This window comes from Coffea arabica, chromosome 11e (assembly GCF_036785885.1).
Source record: "Coffea arabica cultivar ET-39 chromosome 11e, Coffea Arabica ET-39 HiFi, whole genome shotgun sequence".
Lineage (NCBI taxonomy): Eukaryota > Viridiplantae > Streptophyta > Magnoliopsida > Gentianales > Rubiaceae > Coffea > Coffea arabica.
The window spans coordinates 41,239,798-41,263,512 of NC_092331.1; the positions used below are offsets into that span (position 1 = coordinate 41,239,798).

The window sequence follows — 23,715 nt, forward strand, 5'->3', positions numbered from 1 at the left end:
GTTTAATTTATTTTAGATTTGATTTGGAATCATTTATTTAAATTTTTATTACTTGATTATGTAATTAGTTTTGTGAGAAATTGATTTTATTAGAAATTACAGTGATAAATTAATAAATTAAAATTAAGTTTCGGGTCATTTCGGGTCGACCCGCCGCCCCGTAAACCTGAAATTTTCGGGTTCGGGTCAGCATACCTGACCCGTCACGGGTTGGCGGGTCGGGGTTCGGGTCAACAGATTTTCTGGCGGGTCTGTTGACCCGAACCCGACCCGCCAACCTGATTTGGACCCGAATTGCCACCCCTAACTGCAAGCGTGAAGGATTGATTTCATGATAATTTAGAGTTGCGGGATGAGGGAAAAAAACAGGGTGCAAATCAATAACAAAAAAAAATATAAAGTAAATAAATAAAAGGATAAGAGGAAAATGCTTGAATTGACGCTTAAAATGAATTTCGGTCTAGAAAAGCCACACTGCTTCGCAGGACGGTGTAGTTTAATAGAATAAAGCGAAAGGAACATGGCGGGTGCGATCATACCAGCACTAATGCACCGGATCCCATCAGAACTCCGAAGTTAAGCGTGCTTGGGCGAGAGTAGTACTAGGATGGGTGACCCCCTGGGATGTCCTCGTGTTGCATCCCTCTCTTTTTTGTTTCGAAATCCAAATTTCCTATTCGTTCTTTATCCTGTAGTAATTTAGCTCCGTCGGAACGATTGCTTAATATTTTGCTTCTTGTCGAAGCGTGAAGGAGGATCTGAAGGCGCGAGACAAATCAGGAACGGTACGCCTCGATCAAAGCCCGGATCGTCGCTCAAATTTGTCGGCGCAAATGTATCACCGCAACTAGGGGTGGCAATTTTCGACACGACCTGAAAACACGACACGAACCTAACACGAAATTAATGGGTTTGGGTTGAGGTTTCGGGAATTCGGGTCAGAATCGGGTTGGACCCGATGAACCCGAAAAGAAAACCGGTCGATTTCGGGCCAACCCGTGGTGACCTGATATGACCCGATATGACCCGTTTACGAATTAAAAATAATTTAATAAACATAAAAATAATTTTATCTAACTAAACTAAGTTATTCTTTTTTTCAAAGGCATTAATTACTTAATCCTAAACGAATTTATTTAATTTGTGTGAAGTTGAAATTATTATACTTGGACAAATAATATATTATATTATTTTTCACTTTTGTATTGTTTTAATTTATTTTATATTTTGCTTGGGATAAAACACTTTTACGGTGTTTAATTTATTTTAGATTTGATTTGGAATCATTTATTTAAATTTTTATTACTTGATTATGTAATTAGTTTTGTGAGAAATTGATTTTATTAGAAATTACAGTGATAAATTAATAAATTAAAATTAAGTTTCGGGTCATTTCGGGTCGACCCGCCGCCCCGTAAACCTGAAATTTTCGGGTTCGGGTCAGCATACCTGACCCGTCACGGGTTGGCGGGTCGGGGTTCGGGTCAACAGATTTTCTGGCGGGTCTGTTGACCCGAACCCGACCCGCCAACCTGATTTGGACCCGAATTGCCACCCCTAACTGCAAGCGTGAAGGATTGATTTCATGATAATTTAGAGTTGCGGGATGAGGGAAAAAAACAGGGTGCAAATCCATAACAAAAAAAAATATAAAGTAAATAAATAAAAGGATAAGAGGAAAATGCTTGAATTGACGCTTAAAATGAATTTCGGTCTAGAAAAGCCACACTGCTTCGCAGGACGGGGTAGTTTAAAAGAATAAAGCGAAAGGAACATGGCGGGTGCGATCATACCAGCATTAATGCACCGGATCCCATCAGAACTCCGAAGTTAAGCGTGCTTGGGCGAGAGTAGTACTAGGATGGGTGACCCCCTGGGAAGTCCTCGTGTTGCACCCCTTTCTTTTTTGTTTCGAAATCCAAATTTCCTATTCGTTCTTTATCCTGTAGTAATTTAGCTCCGTCGGAACGATTGCTTAATATTTTGCTTCTTGTCAAAGCGTGAAGGAGGATCTGAAGGCGCGAGACAAATCAGGAACGGTACGGCTCGATCAAAGCCCGGATCGTCGCTCAAATTTGTCGGCGCAAATGTATCACCGCAACTAGGGGTGGCAATTTTCGACACGACACGAACCTAACACGAAATTAATGGGTTTGGGTTGAGGTTTCGGGAATTCGGGTCAGAATCGGGTTGGACCCGATGAACCCGAAAAGAAAACCGGTCGATTTCGGGCCAACCCGTGGTGACCTGATATGACCCGATATGACCCGTTTACGAATTAAAAATAATTTAATAAACATAAAAATAATTTTATCTAACTAAACTAAGTTATTCTTTTTTTCAAAGGCATTAATTACTTAATCCTAAACGAATTTATTTAATTTGTGTGAAGTTGAAATTATTATACTTGGACAAATAATATATTATATTATTTTTCACTTTTGTATTGTTTTAATTTATTTTATATTTTGCTTGGGATAAAACACTTTTACGGTGTTTAATTTATTTTAGATTTGATTTGGAATCATTTATTTAAATTTTTATTACTTGATTATGTAATTAGTTTTGTGAGAAATTGATTTTATTAGAAATTACAGTGATAAATTAATAAATTAAAATTAAGTTTCGGGTCATTTCGGGTCGACCCGCCGCCCCGTAAACCTGAAATTTTCGGGTTCGGGTCAGCATACCTGACCCGTCACGGGTTGGCGGGTCGGGGTTCGGGTCAACAGATTTTCTGGCGGGTCTGTTGACCCGAACCCGACCCGCCAACCTGATTTGGACCCGAATTGCCACCCCTAACTGCAAGCGTGAAGGATTGATTTCATGATAATTTAGAGTTGCGGGATGAGGGAAAAAAACAGGGTGCAAATCAATAACAAAAAAAAATATAAAGTAAATAAATAAAAGGATAAGAGGAAAATGCTTGAATTGACGCTTAAAATGAATTTCGGTCTAGAAAAGCCACACTGCTTCGCAGGACGGGGTAGTTTAAAAGAATAACGCGAAAGGAACATGGCGGGTGCGATCATACCAGCACTAATGCACCGGATCCCATCAGAACTCCGAAGTTAAGCGTGCTTGGGCGAGAGTAGTACTAGGATGGGTGACCCCCTGGGAAGTCCTCGTGTTGCACCCCTCTCTTTTTTGTTTCGAAATCCAAATTTCCTATTCGTTCTTTATCCTGTAGTAATTTAGCTCCGTCGGAACGATTGCTTAATATTTTGCTTCTTGTCGAAGCGTGAAGGAGGATCTGAAGGCGCGAGACAAATCAGGAACGGTACGGCTCGATCAAAGCCCGGATCGTCGCTCAAATTTGTCGGCGCAAATGTATCACCGCAACTAGGGGTGGCAATTTTCGACACGACCTGAAAACACGACACGAACCTAACACGAAATTAATGGGTTTGGGTTGAGGTTTCGGGAATTCGGGTCAGAATCGGGTTGGACCCGATGAACCCGAAAAGAAAACCGGTCGATTTCGGGTCAACCCGTGGTGACCTGATATGACCCGTTTACGAATTAAAAATAATTTAATAAACATAAAAATAATTTTATCTAACTAAACTAAGTTATTCTTTTTTTCAAAGGCATTAATTACTTAATCCTAAACGAATTTATTTAATTTGTGTGAAGTTGAAATTATTATACTTGGACAAATAATATATTATATTATTTTTCACTTTTGTATTGTTTTAATTTATTTTATATTTTGCTTGGGATAAAACACTTTTACGGTGTTTAATTTATTTTAGATTTGATTTGGAATCATTTATTTAAATTTTTATTACTTGATTATGTAATTAGTTTTGTGAGAAATTGATTTTATTAGAAATTACAGTGATAAATTAATAAATTAAAATTAAGTTTCGGGTCATTTCGGGTCGACCCGCCGCCCCGTAAACCTGAAATTTTCGGGTTCGGGTCAGCATACCTGACCCGTCACGGGTTGGCGGGTCGGGGTTCGGGTCAACAGATTTTCTGGCGGGTCTGTTGACCCGAACCCGACCCGCCAACCTGATTTGGACCCGAATTGCCACCCCTAACTGCAAGCGTGAAGGATTGATTTCATGATAATTTAGAGTTGCGGGATGAGGGAAAAAAACAGGGTGCAAATCAATAACAAAAAAAAATATAAAGTAAATAAATAAAAGGATAAGAGGAAAATGCTTGAATTGACGCTTAAAATGAATTTCGGTCTAGAAAAGCCACACTGCTTCGCAGGACGGGGTAGTTTAAAAGAATAAAGCGAAAGGAACATGGCGGGTGCGATCATACCAGCATTAATGCACCGGATCCCATCAGAACTCCGAAGTTAAGCGTGCTTGGGCGAGAGTAGTACTAGGATGGGTGACCCCCTGGGAAGTCCTCGTGTTGCACCCCTTTCTTTTTTGTTTCGAAATCCAAATTTCCTATTCGTTCTTTATCCTGTAGTAATTTAGCTCCGTCGGAACGATTGCTTAATATTTTGCTTCTTGTCGAAGCGTGAAGGAGGATCTGAAGGCGCGAGACAAATCAGGAACGGTACGGCTCGATCAAAGCCCGGATCGTCGCTCAAATTTGTCGGCGCAAATGTATCACCGCAACTAGGGGTGGCAATTTTCGACACGACCTGAAAACACGACACGAACCTAACACGAAATTAATGGGTTTGGGTTGAGGTTTCGGGAATTCGGGTCAGAATCGGGTTGGACCCGATGAACCCGAAAAGAAAACCGGTCGATTTCGGGTCAACCCGTGGTGACCTGATATGACCCGATATGACCCGTTTACGAATTAAAAATAATTTAATAAACATAAAAATAATTTTATCTAACTAAACTAAGTTATTCTTTTTTTCAAAGGCATTAATTACTTAATCCTAAACGAATTTATTTAATTTGTGTGAAGTTGAAATTATTATACTTGGACAAATAATATATTATATTATTTTTCACTTTTGTATTGTTTTAATTTATTTTATATTTTGCTTGGGATAAAACACTTTTACGGTGTTTAATTTATTTTAGATTTGATTTGGAATCATTTATTTAAATTTTTATTACTTGATTATGTAATTAGTTTTGTGAGAAATTGATTTTATTAGAAATTACAGTGATAAATTAATAAATTAAAATTAAGTTTCGGGTCATTTCGGGTCGACCCGCCGCCCCGTAAACCTGAAATTTTCGGGTTCGGGTCAGCATACCTGACCCGTCACGGGTTGGCGGGTCGGGGTTCGGGTCAACAGATTTTCTGGCGGGTCTGTTGACCCGAACCCGACCCGCCAACCTGATTTGGACCCGAATTGCCACCCCTAACTGCAAGCGTGAAGGATTGATTTCATGATAATTTAGAGTTGCGGGATGAGGGAAAAAAACAGGGTGCAAATCAATAACAAAAAAAAATATAAAGTAAATAAATAAAAGGATAAGAGGAAAATGCTTGAATTGACGCTTAAAATGAATTTCGGTCTAGAAAAGCCACACTGCTTCGCAGGACGGTGTAGTTTAATAGAATAAAGCGAAAGGAACATGGCGGGTGCGATCATACCAGCACTAATGCACCGGATCCCATCAGAACTCCGAAGTTAAGCGTGCTTGGGCGAGAGTAGTACTAGGATGGGTGACCCCCTGGGATGTCCTCGTGTTGCATCCCTCTCTTTTTTGTTTCGAAATCCAAATTTCCTATTCGTTCTTTATCCTGTAGTAATTTAGCTCCGTCGGAACGATTGCTTAATATTTTGCTTCTTGTCGAAGCGTGAAGGAGGATCTGAAGGCGCGAGACAAATCAGGAACGGTACGCCTCGATCAAAGCCCGGATCGTCGCTCAAATTTGTCGGCGCAAATGTATCACCGCAACTAGGGGTGGCAATTTTCGACACGACCTGAAAACACGACACGAACCTAACACGAAATTAATGGGTTTGGGTTGAGGTTTCGGGAATTCGGGTCAGAATCGGGTTGGACCCGATGAACCCGAAAAGAAAACCGGTCGATTTCGGGCCAACCCGTGGTGACCTGATATGACCCGATATGACCCGTTTACGAATTAAAAATAATTTAATAAACATAAAAATAATTTTATCTAACTAAACTAAGTTATTCTTTTTTTCAAAGGCATTAATTACTTAATCCTAAACGAATTTATTTAATTTGTGTGAAGTTGAAATTATTATACTTGGACAAATAATATATTATATTATTTTTCACTTTTGTATTGTTTTAATTTATTTTATATTTTGCTTGGGATAAAACACTTTTACGGTGTTTAATTTATTTTAGATTTGATTTGGAATCATTTATTTAAATTTTTATTACTTGATTATGTAATTAGTTTTGTGAGAAATTGATTTTATTAGAAATTACAGTGATAAATTAATAAATTAAAATTAAGTTTCGGGTCATTTCGGGTCGACCCGCCGCCCCGTAAACCTGAAATTTTCGGGTTCGGGTCAGCATACCTGACCCGTCACGGGTTGGCGGGTCGGGGTTCGGGTCAACAGATTTTCTGGCGGGTCTGTTGACCCGAACCCGACCCGCCAACCTGATTTGGACCCGAATTGCCACCCCTAACTGCAAGCGTGAAGGATTGATTTCATGATAATTTAGAGTTGCGGGATGAGGGAAAAAAACAGGGTGCAAATCCATAACAAAAAAAAATATAAAGTAAATAAATAAAAGGATAAGAGGAAAATGCTTGAATTGACGCTTAAAATGAATTTCGGTCTAGAAAAGCCACACTGCTTCGCAGGACGGGGTAGTTTAAAAGAATAAAGCGAAAGGAACATGGCGGGTGCGATCATACCAGCATTAATGCACCGGATCCCATCAGAACTCCGAAGTTAAGCGTGCTTGGGCGAGAGTAGTACTAGGATGGGTGACCCCCTGGGAAGTCCTCGTGTTGCACCCCTTTCTTTTTTGTTTCGAAATCCAAATTTCCTATTCGTTCTTTATCCTGTAGTAATTTAGCTCCGTCGGAACGATTGCTTAATATTTTGCTTCTTGTCAAAGCGTGAAGGAGGATCTGAAGGCGCGAGACAAATCAGGAACGGTACGGCTCGATCAAAGCCCGGATCGTCGCTCAAATTTGTCGGCGCAAATGTATCACCGCAACTAGGGGTGGCAATTTTCGACACGACACGAACCTAACACGAAATTAATGGGTTTGGGTTGAGGTTTCGGGAATTCGGGTCAGAATCGGGTTGGACCCGATGAACCCGAAAAGAAAACCGGTCGATTTCGGGCCAACCCGTGGTGACCTGATATGACCCGATATGACCCGTTTACGAATTAAAAATAATTTAATAAACATAAAAATAATTTTATCTAACTAAACTAAGTTATTCTTTTTTTCAAAGGCATTAATTACTTAATCCTAAACGAATTTATTTAATTTGTGTGAAGTTGAAATTATTATACTTGGACAAATAATATATTATATTATTTTTCACTTTTGTATTGTTTTAATTTATTTTATATTTTGCTTGGGATAAAACACTTTTACGGTGTTTAATTTATTTTAGATTTGATTTGGAATCATTTATTTAAATTTTTATTACTTGATTATGTAATTAGTTTTGTGAGAAATTGATTTTATTAGAAATTACAGTGATAAATTAATAAATTAAAATTAAGTTTCGGGTCATTTCGGGTCGACCCGCCGCCCCGTAAACCTGAAATTTTCGGGTTCGGGTCAGCATACCTGACCCGTCACGGGTTGGCGGGTCGGGGTTCGGGTCAACAGATTTTCTGGCGGGTCTGTTGACCCGAACCCGACCCGCCAACCTGATTTGGACCCGAATTGCCACCCCTAACTGCAAGCGTGAAGGATTGATTTCATGATAATTTAGAGTTGCGGGATGAGGGAAAAAAACAGGGTGCAAATCAATAACAAAAAAAAATATAAAGTAAATAAATAAAAGGATAAGAGGAAAATGCTTGAATTGACGCTTAAAATGAATTTCGGTCTAGAAAAGCCACACTGCTTCGCAGGACGGGGTAGTTTAAAAGAATAACGCGAAAGGAACATGGCGGGTGCGATCATACCAGCACTAATGCACCGGATCCCATCAGAACTCCGAAGTTAAGCGTGCTTGGGCGAGAGTAGTACTAGGATGGGTGACCCCCTGGGAAGTCCTCGTGTTGCACCCCTCTCTTTTTTGTTTCGAAATCCAAATTTCCTATTCGTTCTTTATCCTGTAGTAATTTAGCTCCGTCGGAACGATTGCTTAATATTTTGCTTCTTGTCGAAGCGTGAAGGAGGATCTGAAGGCGCGAGACAAATCAGGAACGGTACGGCTCGATCAAAGCCCGGATCGTCGCTCAAATTTGTCGGCGCAAATGTATCACCGCAACTAGGGGTGGCAATTTTCGACACGACCTGAAAACACGACACGAACCTAACACGAAATTAATGGGTTTGGGTTGAGGTTTCGGGAATTCGGGTCAGAATCGGGTTGGACCCGATGAACCCGAAAAGAAAACCGGTCGATTTCGGGTCAACCCGTGGTGACCTGATATGACCCGTTTACGAATTAAAAATAATTTAATAAACATAAAAATAATTTTATCTAACTAAACTAAGTTATTCTTTTTTTCAAAGGCATTAATTACTTAATCCTAAACGAATTTATTTAATTTGTGTGAAGTTGAAATTATTATACTTGGACAAATAATATATTATATTATTTTTCACTTTTGTATTGTTTTAATTTATTTTATATTTTGCTTGGGATAAAACACTTTTACGGTGTTTAATTTATTTTAGATTTGATTTGGAATCATTTATTTAAATTTTTATTACTTGATTATGTAATTAGTTTTGTGAGAAATTGATTTTATTAGAAATTACAGTGATAAATTAATAAATTAAAATTAAGTTTCGGGTCATTTCGGGTCGACCCGCCGCCCCGTAAACCTGAAATTTTCGGGTTCGGGTCAGCATACCTGACCCGTCACGGGTTGGCGGGTCGGGGTTCGGGTCAACAGATTTTCTGGCGGGTCTGTTGACCCGAACCCGACCCGCCAACCTGATTTGGACCCGAATTGCCACCCCTAACTGCAAGCGTGAAGGATTGATTTCATGATAATTTAGAGTTGCGGGATGAGGGAAAAAAACAGGGTGCAAATCAATAACAAAAAAAAATATAAAGTAAATAAATAAAAGGATAAGAGGAAAATGCTTGAATTGACGCTTAAAATGAATTTCGGTCTAGAAAAGCCACACTGCTTCGCAGGACGGGGTAGTTTAAAAGAATAAAGCGAAAGGAACATGGCGGGTGCGATCATACCAGCATTAATGCACCGGATCCCATCAGAACTCCGAAGTTAAGCGTGCTTGGGCGAGAGTAGTACTAGGATGGGTGACCCCCTGGGAAGTCCTCGTGTTGCACCCCTTTCTTTTTTGTTTCGAAATCCAAATTTCCTATTCGTTCTTTATCCTGTAGTAATTTAGCTCCGTCGGAACGATTGCTTAATATTTTGCTTCTTGTCGAAGCGTGAAGGAGGATCTGAAGGCGCGAGACAAATCAGGAACGGTACGGCTCGATCAAAGCCCGGATCGTCGCTCAAATTTGTCGGCGCAAATGTATCACCGCAACTAGGGGTGGCAATTTTCGACACGACCTGAAAACACGACACGAACCTAACACGAAATTAATGGGTTTGGGTTGAGGTTTCGGGAATTCGGGTCAGAATCGGGTTGGACCCGATGAACCCGAAAAGAAAACCGGTCGATTTCGGGTCAACCCGTGGTGACCTGATATGACCCGATATGACCCGTTTACGAATTAAAAATAATTTAATAAACATAAAAATAATTTTATCTAACTAAACTAAGTTATTCTTTTTTTCAAAGGCATTAATTACTTAATCCTAAACGAATTTATTTAATTTGTGTGAAGTTGAAATTATTATACTTGGACAAATAATATATTATATTATTTTTCACTTTTGTATTGTTTTAATTTATTTTATATTTTGCTTGGGATAAAACACTTTTACGGTGTTTAATTTATTTTAGATTTGATTTGGAATCATTTATTTAAATTTTTATTACTTGATTATGTAATTAGTTTTGTGAGAAATTGATTTTATTAGAAATTACAGTGATAAATTAATAAATTAAAATTAAGTTTCGGGTCATTTCGGGTCGACCCGCCGCCCCGTAAACCTGAAATTTTCGGGTTCGGGTCAGCATACCTGACCCGTCACGGGTTGGCGGGTCGGGGTTCGGGTCAACAGATTTTCTGGCGGGTCTGTTGACCCGAACCCGACCCGCCAACCTGATTTGGACCCGAATTGCCACCCCTAACTGCAAGCGTGAAGGATTGATTTCATGATAATTTAGAGTTGCGGGATGAGGGAAAAAAACAGGGTGCAAATCAATAACAAAAAAAATATAAAGTAAATAAATAAAAGGATAAGAGGAAAATGCTTGAATTGACGCTTAAAATGAATTTCGGTCTAGAAAAGCCACACTGCTTCGCAGGACGGTGTAGTTTAAAAGAATAAAGCGAAAGGAACATGGCGGGTGCGATCATACCAGCACTAATGCACCGGATCCCATCAGAACTCCGAAGTTAAGCGTGCTTGGGCGAGAGTAGTACTAGGATGGGTGACCCCCTGGGATGTCCTCGTGTTGCATCCCTCTCTTTTTTGTTTCGAAATCCAAATTTCCTATTCGTTCTTTATCCTGTAGTAATTTAGCTCCGTCGGAACGATTGCTTAATATTTTGCTTCTTGTCGAAGCGTGAAGGAGGATCTGAAGGCGCGAGACAAATCAGGAACGGTACGCCTCGATCAAAGCCCGGATCGTCGCTCAAATTTGTCGGCGCAAATGTATCACCGCAACTAGGGGTGGCAATTTTCGACACGACCTGAAAACACGACACGAACCTAACACGAAATTAATGGGTTTGGGTTGAGGTTTCGGGAATTCGGGTCAGAATCGGGTTGGACCCGATGAACCCGAAAAGAAAACCGGTCGATTTCGGGCCAACCCGTGGTGACCTGATATGACCCGATATGACCCGTTTACGAATTAAAAATAATTTAATAAACATAAAAATAATTTTATCTAACTAAACTAAGTTATTCTTTTTTTCAAAGGCATTAATTACTTAATCCTAAACGAATTTATTTAATTTGTGTGAAGTTGAAATTATTATACTTGGACAAATAATATATTATATTATTTTTCACTTTTGTATTGTTTTAATTTATTTTATATTTTGCTTGGGATAAAACACTTTTACGGTGTTTAATTTATTTTAGATTTGATTTGGAATCATTTATTTAAATTTTTATTACTTGATTATGTAATTAGTTTTGTGAGAAATTGATTTTATTAGAAATTACAGTGATAAATTAATAAATTAAAATTAAGTTTCGGGTCATTTCGGGTCGACCCGCCGCCCCGTAAACCTGAAATTTTCGGGTTCGGGTCAGCATACCTGACCCGTCACGGGTTGGCGGGTCGGGGTTCGGGTCAACAGATTTTCTGGCGGGTCTGTTGACCCGAACCCGACCCGCCAACCTGATTTGGACCCGAATTGCCACCCCTAACTGCAAGCGTGAAGGATTGATTTCATGATAATTTAGAGTTGCGGGATGAGGGAAAAAAACAGGGTGCAAATCCATAACAAAAAAAAATATAAAGTAAATAAATAAAAGGATAAGAGGAAAATGCTTGAATTGACGCTTAAAATGAATTTCGGTCTAGAAAAGCCACACTGCTTCGCAGGACGGGGTAGTTTAAAAGAATAAAGCGAAAGGAACATGGCGGGTGCGATCATACCAGCATTAATGCACCGGATCCCATCAGAACTCCGAAGTTAAGCGTGCTTGGGCGAGAGTAGTACTAGGATGGGTGACCCCCTGGGAAGTCCTCGTGTTGCACCCCTTTCTTTTTTGTTTCGAAATCCAAATTTCCTATTCGTTCTTTATCCTGTAGTAATTTAGCTCCGTCGGAACGATTGCTTAATATTTTGCTTCTTGTCAAAGCGTGAAGGAGGATCTGAAGGCGCGAGACAAATCAGGAACGGTACGGCTCGATCAAAGCCCGGATCGTCGCTCAAATTTGTCGGCGCAAATGTATCACCGCAACTAGGGGTGGCAATTTTCGACACGACACGAACCTAACACGAAATTAATGGGTTTGGGTTGAGGTTTCGGGAATTCGGGTCAGAATCGGGTTGGACCCGATGAACCCGAAAAGAAAACCGGTCGATTTCGGGCCAACCCGTGGTGACCTGATATGACCCGATATGACCCGTTTACGAATTAAAAATAATTTAATAAACATAAAAATAATTTTATCTAACTAAACTAAGTTATTCTTTTTTTCAAAGGCATTAATTACTTAATCCTAAACGAATTTATTTAATTTGTGTGAAGTTGAAATTATTATACTTGGACAAATAATATATTATATTATTTTTCACTTTTGTATTGTTTTAATTTATTTTATATTTTGCTTGGGATAAAACACTTTTACGGTGTTTAATTTATTTTAGATTTGATTTGGAATCATTTATTTAAATTTTTATTACTTGATTATGTAATTAGTTTTGTGAGAAATTGATTTTATTAGAAATTACAGTGATAAATTAATAAATTAAAATTAAGTTTCGGGTCATTTCGGGTCGACCCGCCGCCCCGTAAACCTGAAATTTTCGGGTTCGGGTCAGCATACCTGACCCGTCACGGGTTGGCGGGTCGGGGTTCGGGTCAACAGATTTTCTGGCGGGTCTGTTGACCCGAACCCGACCCGCCAACCTGATTTGGACCCGAATTGCCACCCCTAACTGCAAGCGTGAAGGATTGATTTCATGATAATTTAGAGTTGCGGGATGAGGGAAAAAAACAGGGTGCAAATCAATAACAAAAAAAAATATAAAGTAAATAAATAAAAGGATAAGAGGAAAATGCTTGAATTGACGCTTAAAATGAATTTCGGTCTAGAAAAGCCACACTGCTTCGCAGGACGGGGTTGTTTAAAAGAATAACGCGAAAGGAACATGGCGGGTGCGATCATACCAGCACTAATGCACCGGATCCCATCAGAACTCCGAAGTTAAGCGTGCTTGGGCGAGAGTAGTACTAGGATGGGTGACCCCCTGGGAAGTCCTCGTGTTGCACCCCTCTCTTTTTTGTTTCGAAATCCAAATTTCCTATTCGTTCTTTATCCTGTAGTAATTTAGCTCCGTCGGAACGATTGCTTAATATTTTGCTTCTTGTCGAAGCGTGAAGGAGGATCTGAAGGCGCGAGACAAATCAGGAACGGTACGGCTCGATCAAAGCCCGGATCGTCGCTCAAATTTGTCGGCGCAAATGTATCACCGCAACTAGGGGTGGCAATTTTCGACACGACCTGAAAACACGACACGAACCTAACACGAAATTAATGGGTTTGGGTTGAGGTTTCGGGAATTCGGGTCAGAATCGGGTTGGACCCGATGAACCCGAAAAGAAAACCGGTCGATTTCGGGTCAACCCGTGGTGACCTGATATGACCCGTTTACGAATTAAAAATAATTTAATAAACATAAAAATAATTTTATCTAACTAAACTAAGTTATTCTTTTTTTCAAAGGCATTAATTACTTAATCCTAAACGAATTTATTTAATTTGTGTGAAGTTGAAATTATTATACTTGGACAAATAATATATTATATTATTTTTCACTTTTGTATTGTTTTAATTTATTTTATATTTTGCTTGGGATAAAACACTTTTACGGTGTTTAATTTATTTTAGATTTGATTTGGAATCATTTATTTAAATTTTTATTACTTGATTATGTAATTAGTTTTGTGAGAAATTGATTTTATTAGAAATTACAGTGATAAATTAATAAATTAAAATTAAGTTTCGGGTCATTTCGGGTCGACCCGCCGCCCCGTAAACCTGAAATTTTCGGGTTCGGGTCAGCATACCTGACCCGTCACGGGTTGGCGGGTCGGGGTTCGGGTCAACAGATTTTCTGGCGGGTCTGTTGACCCGAACCCGACCCGCCAACCTGATTTGGACCCGAATTGCCACCCCTAACTGCAAGCGTGAAGGATTGATTTCATGATAATTTAGAGTTGCGGGATGAGGGAAAAAAACAGGGTGCAAATCAATAACAAAAAAAAATATAAAGTAAATAAATAAAAGGATAAGAGGAAAATGCTTGAATTGACGCTTAAAATGAATTTCGGTCTAGAAAAGCCACACTGCTTCGCAGGACGGGGTAGTTTAAAAGAATAAAGCGAAAGGAACATGGCGGGTGCGATCATACCAGCATTAATGCACCGGATCCCATCAGAACTCCGAAGTTAAGCGTGCTTGGGCGAGAGTAGTACTAGGATGGGTGACCCCCTGGGAAGTCCTCGTGTTGCACCCCTTTCTTTTTTGTTTCGAAATCCAAATTTCCTATTCGTTCTTTATCCTGTAGTAATTTAGCTCCGTCGGAACGATTGCTTAATATTTTGCTTCTTGTCGAAGCGTGAAGGAGGATCTGAAGGCGCGAGACAAATCAGGAACGGTACGGCTCGATCAAAGCCCGGATCGTCGCTCAAATTTGTCGGCGCAAATGTATCACCGCAACTAGGGGTGGCAATTTTCGACACGACCTGAAAACACGACACGAACCTAACACGAAATTAATGGGTTTGGGTTGAGGTTTCGGGAATTCGGGTCAGAATCGGGTTGGACCCGATGAACCCGAAAAGAAAACCGGTCGATTTCGGGTCAACCCGTGGTGACCTGATATGACCCGATATGACCCGTTTACGAATTAAAAATAATTTAATAAACATAAAAATAATTTTATCTAACTAAACTAAGTTATTCTTTTTTTCAAAGGCATTAATTACTTAATCCTAAACGAATTTATTTAATTTGTGTGAAGTTGAAATTATTATACTTGGACAAATAATATATTATATTATTTTTCACTTTTGTATTGTTTTAATTTATTTTATATTTTGCTTGGGATAAAACACTTTTACGGTGTTTAATTTATTTTAGATTTGATTTGGAATCATTTATTTAAATTTTTATTACTTGATTATGTAATTAGTTTTGTGAGAAATTGATTTTATTAGAAATTACAGTGATAAATTAATAAATTAAAATTAAGTTTCGGGTCATTTCGGGTCGACCCGCCGCCCCGTAAACCTGAAATTTTCGGTTTCGGGTCAGCATACCTGACCCGTCACGGGTTGGCGGGTCGGGGTTCGGGTCAACAGATTTTCTGGCGGGTCTGTTGACCCGAACCCGACCCGCCAACCTGATTTGGACCCGAATTGCCACCCCTAACTGCAAGCGTGAAGGATTGATTTCATGATAATTTAGAGTTGCGGGATGAGGGAAAAAAACAGGGTGCAAATCAATAACAAAAAAATATATAAAGTAAATAAATAAAAGGATAAGAGGAAAATGCTTGAATTGACGCTTAAAATGAATTTCGGTCTAGAAAAGCCACACTGCTTCGCAGGACGGGGTAGTTTAAAAGAATAAAGCGAAAGGAACATGGCGGGTGCGATCATACCAGCACTAATGCACCGGATCCCATCAGAACTCCGAAGTTAAGCGTGCTTGGGCGAGAGTAGTACTAGGATGGGTGACCCCCTGGGAAGTCCTCGTGTTGCACCCCTCTCTTTTTTGTTTCGAAATCCAAATTTCCTATTCGTTCTTTATCCTGTAGTAATTTAGCTCCGTCGGAACGATTGCTTAATATTTTGCTTCTTGTCGAAGCGTGAAGGAGGATCTGAAGGCGCGAGACAAATCAGGAACGGTACGGCTCGATCAAAGCCCGGATCGTCGCTCAAATTTGTCGGCGCAAATGTATCACCGCAACTAGGGGTGGCAATTTTCGACACGACCTGAAAACACGACACGAACCTAACACGAAATTAATGGGTTTGGGTTGAGGTTTCGGGAATTCGGGTCAGAATCGGGTTGGACCCGATGAACCCGAAAAGAAAACCGGTCGATTTCGGGTCAACCCGTGGTGACCTGATATGACCCGATATGACCCGTTTACGAATTAAAAATAATTTAATAAACATAAAAATAATTTTATCTAACTAAACTAAGTTATTCTTTTTTTCAAAGGCATTAATTACTTAATCCTAAACGAATTTATTTAATTTGTGTGAAGTTGAAATTATTATACTTGGACAAATAATATATTATATTATTTTTCACTTTTGTATTGTTTTAATTTATTTTATATTTTGCTTGGGATAAAACACTTTTACGGTGTTTAATTTATTTTAGATTTGATTTGGAATCATTTATTTAAATTTTTATTACTTGATTATGTAATTAGTTTTGTGAGAAATTGATTTTATTAGAAATTACAGTGATAAATTAATAAATTAAAATTAAGTTTCGGGTCATTTCGGGTCGACCCGCCGCCCCGTAAACCTGAAATTTTCGGGTTCGGGTCAGCATACCTGACCCGTCACGGGTTGGCGGGTCGGGGTTCGGGTCAACAGATTTTCTGGCGGGTCTGTTGACCCGAACCCGACCCGCCAACCTGATTTGGACCCGAATTGCCACCCCTAACTGCAAGCGTGAAGGATTGATTTCATGATAATTTAGAGTTGCGGGATGAGGGAAAAAAACAGGGTGCAAATCAATAACAAAAAAAAATATAAAGTAAATAAATAAAAGGATAAGAGGAAAATGCTTGAATTGACGCTTAAAATGAATTTCGGTCTAGAAAAGCCACACTGCTTCGCAGGACGGGGTAGTTTAAAAGAATAAAGCGAAAGGAACATGGCGGGTGCGATCATACCAGCACTAATGCACCGGATCCCATCAGAACTCCGAAGTTAAGCGTGCTTGGGCGAGAGTAGTACTAGGATGGGTGATCCCCTGGGAAGTCCTCGTGTTGCACCCCTCTCTTTTTTGTTTCGAAATCCAAATTTCCTATTCGTTCTTTATCCTGTAGTAATTTAGCTCCGTCGGAACGATTGCTTAATATTTTGCTTCTTGTCGAAGCGTGAAGGAGGATCTGAAGGCGCGAGACAAATCAGGAACGGTACGGCTCGATCAAAGCCCGGATCGTCGCTCAAATTTGTCGGCGCAAATGTATCACCGCAACTAGGGGTGGCAATTTTCGACACGACCTGAAAACACGACACGAACCTAACACGAAATTAATGGGTTTGGGTTGAGGTTTCGGGAATTCGGGTTGGACCCAATGAACCCGAAAAGAAAACCGGTCGATTTCGGGTCAACCCGTGGTGACCTGATATGACCCGTTTACGAATTAAAAATAATTTAATAAACATAAAAATAATTTTATCTAACTAAACTAAGTTATTCTTTTTTTCAAAGGCATTAATTACTTAATCCTAAACGAATTTATTTAATTTGTGTGAAGTTGAAATTATTATACTTGGACAAATAATATATTATATTATTTTTCACTTTTGTATTGTTTTAATTTATTTTATATTTTGCTTGGGATAAAACACTTTTACGGTGTTTAATTTATTTTAGATTTGATTTGGAATCATTTATTTAAATTTTTATTACTTGATTATGTAATTAGTTTTGTGAGAAATTGATTTTATTAGAAATTACAGTGATAAATTAATAAATTAAAATTAAGTTTCGGGTCATTTCGGGTCGACCCGCCGCCCCGTAAACCTGAAATTTTCGGGTTCGGGTCAGCATACCTGACCCGTCACGGGTTGGCGGGTCGGGGTTCGGGTCAACAGATTTTCTGGCGGGTCTGTTGACCCGAACCCGACCCGCCAACCTGATTTGGACCCGAATTGCCACCCCTAACTGCAAGCGTGAAGGATTGATTTCATGATAATTTAGAGTTGCGGGATGAGGGAAAAAAACAGGGTGCAAATCAATAACAAAAAAAAATATAAAGTAAATAAATAAAAGGATAAGAGGAAAATGCTTGAATTGACGCTTAAAATGAATTTCGGTCTAGAAAAGCCACACTGCTTCGCAGGACGGGGTAGTTTAAAAGAATAAAGCGAAAGGAACATGGCGGGTGCGATCATACCAGCATTAATGCACCGGATCCCATCAGAACTCCGAAGTTAAGCGTGCTTGGGCGAGAGTAGTACTAGGATGGGTGACCCCCTGGGAAGTCCTCGTGTTGCACCCCTTTCTTTTTTGTTTCGAAATCCAAATTTCCTATTCGTTCTTTATCCTGTAGTAATTTAGCTCCGTCGGAACGATTGCTTAATATTTTGCTTCTTGTCAAAGCGTGAAGGAGGATCTGAAGGCGCGAGACAAATCAGGAACGGTACGGCTCGATCAAAGCCCGGATCGTCGCTCAAATTTGTCGGCGCAAATGTATCACCGCAACTAGGGGTGGCAATTTTCGACACGACACGAACCTAACACGAAATTAATGGGTTTGGGTTGAGGTTTCGGGAATTCGGGTCAGAATCGGGTTGGACCCGATGAACCCGAAAAGAAAACCGGTCGATTTCGGGCCAACCCGTGGTGACCTGATATGACCCGATATGACCCGTTTACGAATTAAAAATAATTTAATAAACATAAAAATAATTTTATCTAACTAAACTAAGTTATTCTTTTTTTCAAAGGCATTAATTACTTAATCCTAAACGAATTTATTTAATTTGTGTGAAGTTGAAATTATTATACTTGGACAAATAATATATTATATTATTTTTCACTTTTGTATTGTTTTAATTTATTTTATATTTTGCTTGGGATAAAACACTTTTACGGTGTTTAATTTATTTTAGATTTGATTTGGAATCATTTATTTAAATTTTTATTACTTGATTATGTAATTAGTTTTGTGAGAAATTGATTTTATTAGAAATTACAGTGATAAATTAATAAATTAAAATTAAGTTTCGGGTCATTTCGGGTCGACCCGCCGCCCCGTAAACCTGAAATTTTCGGGTTCGGGTCAGCATACCTGACCCGTCACGGGTTGGCGGGTCGGGGTTCGGGTCAACAGATTTTCTGGCGGGTCTGTTGACCCGAACCCGACCCGCCAACCTGATTTGGACCCGAATTGCCACCCCTAACTGCAAGCGTGAAGGATTGATTTCATGATAATTTAGAGTTGCGGGATGAGGGAAAAAAACAGGGTGCAAATCAATAACAAAAAAAAATATAAAGTAAATAAATAAAAGGATAAGAGGAAAATGCTTGAATTGACGCTTAAAATGAATTTCGGTCTAGAAAAGCCACACTGCTTCGCAGGACGGGGTAGTTTAAAAGAATAAAGCGAAAGGAACATGGCGGGTGCGATCATACCAGCACTAATGCACCGGATCCCATCAGAACTCCGAAGTTAAGCGTGCTTGGGCGAGAGTAGTACTAGGATGGGTGACCCCCTGGGAAGTCCTCGTGTTGCACCCCTCTCTTTTTTGTTTCGAAATCCAAATTTCCTATTCGTTCTTTATCCTGTAGTAATTTAGCTCCGTCGGAACGATTGCTTAATATTTTGCTTCTTGTCGAAGCGTGAAGGAGGATCTGAAGGCGCGAGACAAATCAGGAACGGTACGGCTCGATCAAAGCCCGGATCGTCGCTCAAATTTGTCGGCGCAAATGTATCACCGCAACTAGGGGTGGCAATTTTCGACACGACCTGAAAACACGACACGAACCTAACACGAAATTAATGGGTTTGGGTTGAGGTTTCGGGAATTCGGGTTGGACCCAATGAACCCGAAAAGAAAACCGGTCGATTTCGGGTCAACCCGTGGTGACCTGATATGACCCGTTTACGAATTAAAAATAATTTAATAAACATAAAAATAATTTTATCTAACTAAACTAAGTTATTCTTTTTTTCAAAGGCATTAATTACTTAATCCTAAACGAATTTATTTAATTTGTGTGAAGTTGAAATTATTATACTTGGACAAATAATATATTATATTATTTTTCACTTTTGTATTGTTTTAATTTATTTTATATTTTGCTTGGGATAAAACACTTTTACGGTGTTTAATTTATTTTAGATTTGATTTGGAATCATTTATTTAAATTTTTATTACTTGATTATGTAATTAGTTTTGTGAGAAATTGATTTTATTAGAAATTACAGTGATAAATTAATAAATTAAAATTAAGTTTCGGGTCATTTCGGGTCGACCCGCCGCCCCGTAAACCTGAAATTTTCGGGTTCGGGTCAGCATACCTGACCCGTCACGGGTTGGCGGGTCGGGGTTCGGGTCAACAGATTTTCTGGCGGGTCTGTTGACCCGAACCCGACCCGCCAACCTGATTTGGACCCGAATTGCCACCCCTAACTGCAAGCGTGAAGGATTGATTTCATGATAATTTAGAGTTGCGGGATGAGGGAAAAAAACAGGGTGCAAATCAATAACAAAAAAAAATATAAAGTAAATAAATAAAAGGATAAGAGGAAAATGCTTGAATTGACGCTTAAAATGAATTTCGGTCTAGAAAAGCCACACTGCTTCGCAGGACGGGGTAGTTTAAAAGAATAAAGCGAAAGGAACATGGCGGGTGCGATCATACCAGCATTAATGCACCGGATCCCATCAGAACTCCGAAGTTAAGCGTGCTTGGGCGAGAGTAGTACTAGGATGGGTGACCCCCTGGGAAGTCCTCGTGTTGCACCCCTTTCTTTTTTGTTTCGAAATCCAAATTTCCTATTCGTTCTTTATCCTGTAGTAATTTAGCTCCGTCGGAACGATTGCTTAATATTTTGCTTCTTGTCAAAGCGTGAAGGAGGATCTGAAGGCGCGAGACAAATCAGGAACGGTACGGCTCGATCAAAGCCCGGATCGTCGCTCAAATTTGTCGGCGCAAATGTATCACCGCAACTAGGGGTGGCAATTTTCGACACGACACGAACCTAACACGAAATTAATGGGTTTGGGTTGAGGTTTCGGGAATTCGGGTCAGAATCGGGTTGGACCCGATGAACCCGAAAAGAAAACCGGTCGATTTCGGGCCAACCCGTGGTGACCTGATATGACCCGATATGACCCGTTTACGAATTAAAAATAATTTAATAAACATAAAAATAATTTTATCTAACTAAACTAAGTTATTCTTTTTTTCAAAGGCATTAATTACTTAATCCTAAACGAATTTATTTAATTTGTGTGAAGTTGAAATTATTATACTTGGACAAATAATATATTATATTATTTTTCACTTTTGTATTGTTTTAATTTATTTTATATTTTGCTTGGGATAAAACACTTTTACGGTGTTTAATTTATTTTAGATTTGATTTGGAATCATTTATTTAAATTTTTATTACTTGATTATGTAATTAGTTTTGTGAGAAATTGATTTTATTAGAAATTACAGTGATAAATTAATAAATTAAAATTAAGTTTCGGGTCATTTCGGGTCGACCCGCCGCCCCGTAAACCTGAAATTTTCGGGTTCGGGTCAGCATACCTGACCCGTCACGGGTTGGCGGGTCGGGGTTCGGGTCAACAGATTTTCTGGCGGGTCTGTTGACCCGAACCCGACCCGCCAACCTGATTTGGACCCGAATTGCCACCCCTAACTGCAAGCGTGAAGGATTGATTTCATGATAATTTAGAGTTGCGGGATGAGGGAAAAAAACAGGGTGCAAATCAATAACAAAAAAAAATATAAAGTAAATAAATAAAAGGATAAGAGGAAAATGCTTGAATTGACGCTTAAAATGAATTTCGGTCTAGAAAAGCCACACTGCTTCGCAGGACGGGGTAGTTTAAAAGAATAAAGCGAAAGGAACATGGCGGGTGCGATCATACCAGCATTAATGCACCGGATCCCATCAGAACTCCGAAGTTAAGCGTGCTTGGGCGAGAGTAGTACTAGGATGGGTGACCCCCTGGGAAGTCCTCGTGTTGCACCCCTTTCTTTTTTGTTTCGAAATCCAAATTTCCTATTCGTTCTTTATCCTGTAGTAATTTAGCTCCGTCGGAACGATTGCTTAATATTTTGCTTCTTGTCAAAGCGTGAAGGAGGATCTGAAGGCGCGAGACAAATCAGGAACGGTACGGCTCGATCAAAGCCCGGATCGTCGCTCAAATTTGTCGGCGCAAATGTATCACCGCAACTAGGGGTGGCAATTTTCGACACGACACGAACCTAACACGAAATTAATGGGTTTGGGTTGAGGTTTCGGGAATTCGGGTCAGAATCGGGTTGGACCCGATGAACCCGAAAAGAAAACCGGTCGATTTCGGGCCAACCCGTGGTGACCTGATATGACCCGATATGACCCGTTTACGAATTAAAAATAATTTAATAAACATAAAAATAATTTTATCTAACTAAACTAAGTTATTCTTTTTTTCAAAGGCATTAATTACTTAATCCTAAACGAATTTATTTAATTTGTGTGAAGTTGAAATTATTATACTTGGACAAATAATATATTATATTATTTTTCACTTTTGTATTGTTTTAATTTATTTTATATTTTGCTTGGGATAAAACACTTTTACGGTGTTTAATTTATTTTAGATTTGATTTGGAATCATTTATTTAAATTTTTATTACTTGATTATGTAATTAGTTTTGTGAGAAATTGATTTTATTAGAAATTACAGTGATAAATTAATAAATTAAAATTAAGTTTCGGGTCATTTCGGGTCGACCCGCCGCCCCGTAAACCTGAAATTTTCGGGTTCGGGTCAGCATACCTGACCCGTCACGGGTTGGCGGGTCGGGGTTCGGGTCAACAGATTTTCTGGCGGGTCTGTTGACCCGAACCCGACCCGCCAACCTGATTTGGACCCGAATTGCCACCCCTAACTGCAAGCGTGAACGATTGATTTCATGATAATTTAGAGTTGCGGGATGAGGGAAAAAAACAGGGTGCAAATCAATAACAAAAAAAAATATAAAGTAAATAAATAAAAGGATAAGAGGAAAATGCTTGAATTGACGCTTAAAATGAATTTCGGTCTAGAAAAGCCACACTGCTTCGCAGGACGGGGTAGTTTAAAAGAATAAAGCGAAAGGAACATGGCGGGTGCGATCATACCAGCACTAATGCACCGGATCCCATCAGAACTCCGAAGTTAAGCGTGCTTGGGCGAGAGTAGTACTAGGATGGGTGACCCCCTGGGAAGTCCTCGTGTTGCACCCCTCTCTTTTTTGTTTCGAAATCCAAATTTCCTATTCGTTCTTTATCCTGTAGTAATTTAGCTCCGTCGGAACGATTGCTTAATATTTTGCTTCTTGTCGAAGCGTGAAGGAGGATCTGAAGGCGCGAGACAAATCAGGAACGGTACGGCTCGATCAAAGCCCGGATCGTCGCTCAAATTTGTCGGCGCAAATGTATCACCGCAACTAGGGGTGGCAATTTTCGACACGACCTGAAAACACGACACGAACCTAACACGAAATTAATGGGTTTGGGTTGAGGTTTCGGGAATTCGGGTCAGAATCGGGTTGGACCCGATGAACCCGAAAAGAAAACCGGTCGATTTCGGGTCAACCCGTGGTGACCTGATATGACCCGATATGACCCGTTTACGAATTAAAAATAATTTAATAAACATAAAAATAATTTTATCTAACTAAACTAAGTTATTCTTTTTTTCAAAGGCATTAATTACTTAATCCTAAACGAATTTATTTAATTTGTGTGAAGTTGAATTTATTATACTTGGACAAATAATATATTATATTATTTTTCACTTTTGTATTGTTTTAATTTATTTTATATTTTGCTTGGGATAAAACACTTTTACGGTGTTTAATTTATTTTAGATTTGATTTGGAATCATTTATTTA

At 39.3% G+C, this 23,715-nt stretch overlaps 19 non-coding genes across 19 annotated transcripts; all 19 read left to right on the plus strand.

The window, feature by feature from the left end:
- The first annotated feature begins 525 nt into the window (after positions 1–525).
- On the plus strand, positions 526–644 carry LOC140031515 (5S ribosomal RNA). The gene has a single exon (XR_011835437.1). It is a non-coding gene; the product is annotated as a 5S ribosomal RNA (ribosomal RNA).
- Positions 645–1,779: 1,135 nt separating this feature from the next.
- LOC140030357 (5S ribosomal RNA) lies at positions 1,780–1,898 on the plus strand. Its single transcript, XR_011834272.1, has one exon. It is a non-coding gene; the product is annotated as a 5S ribosomal RNA (ribosomal RNA).
- Positions 1,899–3,020: 1,122 nt separating this feature from the next.
- Positions 3,021–3,139, plus strand: LOC140028938 (5S ribosomal RNA). Its single transcript, XR_011832843.1, has one exon. It is a non-coding gene; the product is annotated as a 5S ribosomal RNA (ribosomal RNA).
- A 1,125-nt stretch (positions 3,140–4,264) lies between these two features.
- Positions 4,265–4,383, plus strand: LOC140030358 (5S ribosomal RNA). The gene has a single exon (XR_011834273.1). It is a non-coding gene; the product is annotated as a 5S ribosomal RNA (ribosomal RNA).
- Positions 4,384–5,518: 1,135 nt separating this feature from the next.
- LOC140031516 (5S ribosomal RNA) lies at positions 5,519–5,637 on the plus strand. The gene has a single exon (XR_011835438.1). It is a non-coding gene; the product is annotated as a 5S ribosomal RNA (ribosomal RNA).
- A 1,135-nt stretch (positions 5,638–6,772) lies between these two features.
- Positions 6,773–6,891, plus strand: LOC140030360 (5S ribosomal RNA). The gene has a single exon (XR_011834275.1). It is a non-coding gene; the product is annotated as a 5S ribosomal RNA (ribosomal RNA).
- A 1,122-nt stretch (positions 6,892–8,013) lies between these two features.
- Positions 8,014–8,132, plus strand: LOC140028939 (5S ribosomal RNA). Its single transcript, XR_011832844.1, has one exon. It is a non-coding gene; the product is annotated as a 5S ribosomal RNA (ribosomal RNA).
- Positions 8,133–9,257: 1,125 nt separating this feature from the next.
- Positions 9,258–9,376, plus strand: LOC140030361 (5S ribosomal RNA). The gene has a single exon (XR_011834276.1). It is a non-coding gene; the product is annotated as a 5S ribosomal RNA (ribosomal RNA).
- Positions 9,377–10,510: 1,134 nt separating this feature from the next.
- LOC140031517 (5S ribosomal RNA) lies at positions 10,511–10,629 on the plus strand. Its single transcript, XR_011835439.1, has one exon. It is a non-coding gene; the product is annotated as a 5S ribosomal RNA (ribosomal RNA).
- A 1,135-nt stretch (positions 10,630–11,764) lies between these two features.
- On the plus strand, positions 11,765–11,883 carry LOC140030362 (5S ribosomal RNA). The gene has a single exon (XR_011834277.1). It is a non-coding gene; the product is annotated as a 5S ribosomal RNA (ribosomal RNA).
- Positions 11,884–13,005: 1,122 nt separating this feature from the next.
- LOC140028941 (5S ribosomal RNA) lies at positions 13,006–13,124 on the plus strand. Its single transcript, XR_011832846.1, has one exon. It is a non-coding gene; the product is annotated as a 5S ribosomal RNA (ribosomal RNA).
- A 1,125-nt stretch (positions 13,125–14,249) lies between these two features.
- Positions 14,250–14,368, plus strand: LOC140030363 (5S ribosomal RNA). The gene has a single exon (XR_011834278.1). It is a non-coding gene; the product is annotated as a 5S ribosomal RNA (ribosomal RNA).
- A 1,135-nt stretch (positions 14,369–15,503) lies between these two features.
- On the plus strand, positions 15,504–15,622 carry LOC140028942 (5S ribosomal RNA). Its single transcript, XR_011832847.1, has one exon. It is a non-coding gene; the product is annotated as a 5S ribosomal RNA (ribosomal RNA).
- A 1,135-nt stretch (positions 15,623–16,757) lies between these two features.
- Positions 16,758–16,876, plus strand: LOC140030763 (5S ribosomal RNA). The gene has a single exon (XR_011834682.1). It is a non-coding gene; the product is annotated as a 5S ribosomal RNA (ribosomal RNA).
- Positions 16,877–17,990: 1,114 nt separating this feature from the next.
- On the plus strand, positions 17,991–18,109 carry LOC140030364 (5S ribosomal RNA). Its single transcript, XR_011834279.1, has one exon. It is a non-coding gene; the product is annotated as a 5S ribosomal RNA (ribosomal RNA).
- A 1,122-nt stretch (positions 18,110–19,231) lies between these two features.
- Positions 19,232–19,350, plus strand: LOC140028943 (5S ribosomal RNA). Its single transcript, XR_011832848.1, has one exon. It is a non-coding gene; the product is annotated as a 5S ribosomal RNA (ribosomal RNA).
- Positions 19,351–20,464: 1,114 nt separating this feature from the next.
- LOC140030366 (5S ribosomal RNA) lies at positions 20,465–20,583 on the plus strand. The gene has a single exon (XR_011834280.1). It is a non-coding gene; the product is annotated as a 5S ribosomal RNA (ribosomal RNA).
- Positions 20,584–21,705: 1,122 nt separating this feature from the next.
- On the plus strand, positions 21,706–21,824 carry LOC140030367 (5S ribosomal RNA). The gene has a single exon (XR_011834281.1). It is a non-coding gene; the product is annotated as a 5S ribosomal RNA (ribosomal RNA).
- Positions 21,825–22,946: 1,122 nt separating this feature from the next.
- LOC140028944 (5S ribosomal RNA) lies at positions 22,947–23,065 on the plus strand. The gene has a single exon (XR_011832849.1). It is a non-coding gene; the product is annotated as a 5S ribosomal RNA (ribosomal RNA).
- The last annotated feature ends 650 nt before the right edge of the window (positions 23,066–23,715 follow it).